This window comes from Cebus imitator, unplaced genomic scaffold (genome assembly GCF_001604975.1).
Source record: "Cebus imitator isolate Cc_AM_T3 unplaced genomic scaffold, Cebus_imitator-1.0 Scaffold51, whole genome shotgun sequence".
NCBI lineage: Eukaryota > Metazoa > Chordata > Mammalia > Primates > Cebidae > Cebus > Cebus imitator.
This window is the reverse complement of record NW_016107366.1, coordinates 266,094-272,144: the sequence shown is the minus strand read 5'-3', so window position 1 is coordinate 272,144 and position 6,051 is coordinate 266,094.

Sequence of the window (6,051 nt, the reverse complement as noted above, 5' to 3'; positions counted from 1 at the left end):
GATGGAATTATTGAATGAGGGAATATGAGGATGAAGGGTAGTGACGAGACCATCTTCATTCTTTACCATGAATATAACTCTTCCAGTCTTGGTGTTTGGGAAGACTCTGTTATCATAATGAGACTCTTTAGGGGGTTGGGGTGGGCACGTCTACTTTGGTTGCAAAACTGGGTTAATTGGAAATGAAATCCTATACAGAAATATTATTCAGAGGTCTTCTACATACCCCTCTACCAAAACTTACATTTGGAGGTGAATCCATTGTAGGTATATCTTTAAATATATATGTAGGGGTGGCAAAATTACCTCCCACCTCAGCTCTTTAGAGGAAATAAGAGGCCCTGTAACTATTGAGGAAACATACATTCACCTTTAAATTATATTGTTTTAGAGGTTAAAAGTATATAATTTCCCAAGGAACACATCGCGATTCAGCCTGCTGGGAGGCTATTGCTCAATTACTCTCAGCAGTGGCAAAGGTGCCTACAGTTCCTTCAGCTCTGTTTAAGCTGGTGGGAGCAGAGGTTGTCCAGGCTGCAGGCTGACAGGGCAAATTTGGGCCTGACAGGTGTGACACTGTCCCTTGGACCGTGGTCCCTCTGCTGATATGCCAGGAGCCTACCTAATCACAGGTTGCCTGCACAGGTGGCCCTGGCCTCTGTGCCCCAGGCCTGTTAGTTAATTTGTCTGGCTGGCATATCTCTGAGCATGTTTGTGTACCAGGCTCCTTCCCCAGGGTGTGACCAAGTGGAAAGATCCATGCAGTTTCTAGTCTGTGAAAAGAGGTCATAACTGGGATTAGCTGACTGAAGGGGCCATGGTGGCTGCTGAGATGACCCTGCCCTTGCAGGTATGGACTCTGTCACCTTCGAGCTGCAAAGGTCTTGGTGAACAAGATGAGCTGTGGAGTGGCTCAGCAGGCTCCAGGCTTGTGGCCTGAGGATGCATCTTATTAGAGATACAGCTACTTGTTATTGGGCATTGTGAGGGGCTGTGGCCATCTTACATTTTTGTGACTTTAATAATTTAGCATCTGATGTTGTCAGAGGCTTTGAGTGTGACACAAGGGGGTCATCCCCTGTTTGCATGTATATACCACCGTGTAGATCATTAATGTAGACAAAGTGCTTTTCTGTATTTTTTCTATGTGCACCATGTCTTCATGTTCTGGTAATTTTGAATAATAAAATTAATGAAACTCACCGAAGAGGATTTTAGGGCTATCTTTCTTGCCACTACACTTCCTTGATTTTATCAATTTGAATGTGAATTGGCATAAGCAGAAGCAGTGCTTGACCTAGGCAGAGGGTGGTGGACAGACTGAATTGGTAGCTTCAAAAAGTAGTAGAGAGAAGAAATCACCCAGGTGGGAAAGTGGGGGCAGTGTGAGAGCCTGGGGAGCTCTCATCCCCTCACCCCTCTTCCTTTCAGGCCATCCATTCCTCCCACCAGCAAGCCTTGAGAGATTGCTTGCTAAGGCTCCGGAGAAATGAGCAACCAAAACAAATCCACTGCAATCAATTCTAAGGTTGATTCTGGTCTGCAGTTTTAGCTTTTGGGAAATGATCACCGGCTCATGTTAGAGATTTATAAACAGGCCCCAATGTCAGTCAAAGGCAGAGCATCAAGAAAGGAAAATGCTAGAATCTTTGACTCATCAAAGAGAATCTGTAGCTTTTCCAGCTCTCCTCTCTCATTCTCAGCATCTCTGTTGGTAACAAGGAGAGTCTGGAAATTGTTTTTTAGCAAATGCATTTGAGGGCAGGTTGAAGGGAAGTGACACATTGACAGGTGACTGTGGGAACAAACCTGGAAAAGGATGGTTAAAAAAAAGTAGCTGCTGAGAAAGAGGGCCTCCCAAAATTCCTTCAAGGTTTAATTGCAGGTATGCAGCTGACCCGTGTAAACTGGAACTTCAAGGGAAGTGGCAGCATATCTTCTTCCCTTTGAAAACACGACAGATCTTAAATCAGCCTAGTAACAGAAGCAGCAGCCCCGGACCCAATTATTCGGGACTGACTTTGATGGTATTGCCTGCGTGCACCCCATCTGCAGTTTGGTTTATGCAGCTCTATCCTCCACCTTTGTGCAGGCTTCCTACATCATCATCACCATCATCATCTTCGTCGTAATAGCAAGTAGCATGTAATGATGTTTATGCTGTACAGGTGTTATACCCAGGGACTGTTTTTTTCCATGAAGTAAGCCTATGGAGCATGTATTGTTATCATTTCCCGTTCTTTAAAAGGGGAAATCTGAGGCTCGAGGTTTTAAGTGCTTTGTTCAAGTCACACATCTAGGACATGACTGAGTCAGGGTTCAGCTCAGAAAGGCTGCCTCCAGAGCCCCTATGCTATACATGAACACATGGGTGGCTGAATGGATGGTTAGATAAGCAAATGAATAAATGACTTTCAGTAGGCTCTCAAGCAGTGTTCTCTTTGCCCTGGCTTAAAGATTCATAAAGCCCAGGGGAGTGGGCTGTGGCATCCCTCTGCAGTCCTTACCAGTGGTAGGCACTTGTTTCTTGTTTGGAGTGTATGTCCCCTTCCCCAAATGTACAGCTTTCCTGGGGCAGGTTGCTGATGCCTCTGTGTGAGCCCCTCACAGCCCTCTATGGTAGCACTGGGCAGGGCACCTCTGAGAGTTTCTAGGAATCCCAGGGGAGAGGAGTATCCTCAACCTCATGTACCTTAGGTCTGCTAGTGGTACTTAAATTCAGAGGGACCAGGTCAAGTACCCCTCTCCATGGGTGGGTATAGGGAAGAAGGGGAGGCAGGTTCCCAGTGCATTAGTATTAATTGCTTCCATTTACAAAGAGACTAGTATGTGCCAGGCAGCATGCTAGGTTCTTAAGAGCATTGTCTCATTTACTTACTGTAACTCAATGAAGTACCTACTTTCTTACTATTTAACTAATGAAAGAGCTAAGACCCAGAGAAGTTAATTAAAATATTAACAATACATAATAACATCAAATAAGTTTTGAGCACTGATTATGTTCCATTCTGGGGATTTTTCATGCATCCTTTATGTGATGCTCCTAGTCACCCTCTGACATCCATTGGGTTATTTCTCCTAGTTTTACAGGAAGGGTAACTTGCAGCATGTTGCTTAGTGCACACACTAAATGTGTGTTCATTGCACACACAAACAATGACATAAGATGTGGTGTCTGCCCTCTTAGAGATCACAATTCAGTTGAAGAGAGGAAACTCTTTTTTATGGAATCATTCAGGTTGTGTTTACAGATGGGTGTAAGAGTGGGCGGAGGCCCAGGCGGCCTCAGAGAAATATTTCTCTCTAGGACAGGGAATGAGGAGGAACCTACAGAGATTGGTAGTGAAATATCTCATTTTAGTTGTGTTGTTGGAGGGGTTGGAGCAAGACAAAGGGCCTGACAGTAGGAGGTTCTAAACATTTGCAAGGCTTTTCCCTTCTGAGAGGGGCAGTGGTATAATTAGTCTAGAATGGCTGAGCTTGACTATCTTCATAAGAAAAGAGCTGGAGGGATGGCCCTTAGATACATCACTTAGTGAACATTAAATATGTTCACATTAAATTAAGAAGATCAATATGTGCTCTCAGGTGTGATAAGGATTCACTCTTCAGTCACCTTTCTACTTGGGGAACACAGTTCATGGGGCTTTGGCTACACCCTGAAGAAATCACTCTTAGGATTCTCTGGGTGTGGAGTTAATGTCATCCAGATACCTATTTCTCCCTGATTTGAAGACACTGGGATCTGAGTGAGGCAGAGCACTCTTCATAGAGGGGATTTTTGCCATTGCACATCTGCTTCCACTGCCTGCAGTGGTAAAATCTCCTCATTCCCTCCCAAGCCAGAGAGGTCATGGAGCTCTGGGCTCAGACATAGTACCCTGGGAAATAGCCCACCCACGTGTGGATGTGATAAGAGAGGCAGCATCTGGGGCAGGAACTGAAGTCCAGATTTGGAAATCACTCAATGGGTCATTCACCTGAAGGGGCTGCCAAAAGAAGTTGAATTCACAGTGAAAACAGGAGCAATGGGAAGAAAGTGAAGCATTAGAGCAAGACATTAGAGAGGAACAAGGAGGCCATCCTGGATTCAGAGAAGGTGGCTGCAGGGATTTTCTAAGGCTCATTGGCCTTGGGTTTGGACAAGGAGAGATCATAGAACATCAATTTTTCCTAGAATAAAATGTCCCCTAAACCCTTTACTCACTTGGAAAACTCTTACACTTATTTTTTCTCTCTCATCCACTTTGAGCATTTCAGTTCTGGGATAATGCAGTCTTATTTGCTATGCTTCCATCCAGCTCATGGCCTATAGAAGCTGAAGGCATGTTTATTGAACCAACTATAAATTTAAAAATAGAGTTATTTTGTATAGATTCTATTTTATAGAATCTATACAAAATTTAGATTCTATTTTATAGAATCTAAAACTCTTTAAAAAATAATCTATTTTTCAAAAAGATCACTTAAAAAGGAGATTAGTTGGAATATCAGCTCTTACAAACTCAGAGTGCATGGCAAAATTATATTTTGGGACCTGGAAAGCTAAGTGGATCCACTGAGTCCCCTTAGGTCTGGCCCCCGTGAAGTTCAGCTGATATCATCAGTCTCACTCTTTAACATCCCTGTTCTTTAAATTCAATGGGGTTTGAGGCTGCTTCTGTCTCCTCCGCCTGTGGAATGTACAGATGGTGCTGGCAGCTGCTCAAGTTGGTGCCCCTCCTCAATGTTTCTTGTTCCTCTGCTGGGGGACACTGCCTGTTGGGCCTCGTGCTGGCAGAGGCTGGAGAGTCCGGAGGGTGGTGGGCAGCTGGGGAATCTGACTTTTATGCCTGGAATGAAAACTCTCCTGGGTGGCCTGGAGACAGTGTTCTGACCCTCTCTGAATCACCAGCACTGAGATGGCCATTGAGCTACCAGGCACTTCTGACTCCAAGGAAAAGCTTGCAGGTCCAGGCCTCATTGCTGTACTCAATTTCCATCTTCAGAAGGGAAACATCTCCTGCTTCCGCCTTCAGAGAGCCTTTCTCTGTGCTTCTTTGTGAGCCATTTCTGAGAACTGCCTGCATTCTGTTGCTGGTGGTGAATTGATTGAGAAGATCCTTTGTTGATAACCCGGCTTCAAAAGCATGCAGGCTGCTGTTTGTCTTCTTTCTCCCTTCCAACAGAGGAGATGCTCCTAAAGAAGAGTGAGGAGAAACAAAAATACCCTTTTTATTGACTTACAAACTTACTAATCTTTTTGTAAAGGGGCTGTACTGTCACTATTTTATAGGTAAGTTGTATGATTTCCACGTTTTAACCCTGTTAAATGGGGAGTGGGTAAATGAAACCATTTTATCTGTGAAGAGTAAATTCTGTTGTCAATATTTATTGTTTTCTTTTGTACAGATAATTATTTTATTTCAGCAAACATTCATTGGGTTCTTAATGCACGTTAAATGTAGATAAAACAAGATCCACAATTTTGAGGCTTTCATAGGCAGCTGGAGGAGAGATAGGTAAACAATCATAGTTTCTAGGGCACCTGGGGCACCAAACCCTCTGATACTGACTATATCTGAGATCATATTCCCTTAAGGGCACCATGCAGGTCTAAATTGCCTTTATATGCCCCAAAACATCTTAGGTACCTCATGCATTTAGAAGGTATTTAACCAACATTTACTGAATGAATAACTAAATGAATGAATTGAATTTTGAATCCTATCATTCCCATATTCTTGCATGCTTTTTTTCTAATATAAGTATGAAGTGGTTTCATGAGCTCCTTGGCTAACTTAAATGCTCCTCCCCACCCCTCCAAAAAGGATGTTCAACTTGATACTGGTTGGAGTTTTAAAGAAAGAATATAGTCAGGCTCATGCCTGTAATCCCAGCGGGGTAAACGGCTTTGGGAGGCCAAGGTGGGAGGATAATTTGAGGTCAGGAGTTCGAGACCATTCTGGCCAACATGGTGAAACCCTTTATCCACTAAAAATACAAAAATTAGCCTGGCATGATGGCCTGTACCTGTAATTCTAGCTACTCGGGAGGCTGAGGTATGAGAAT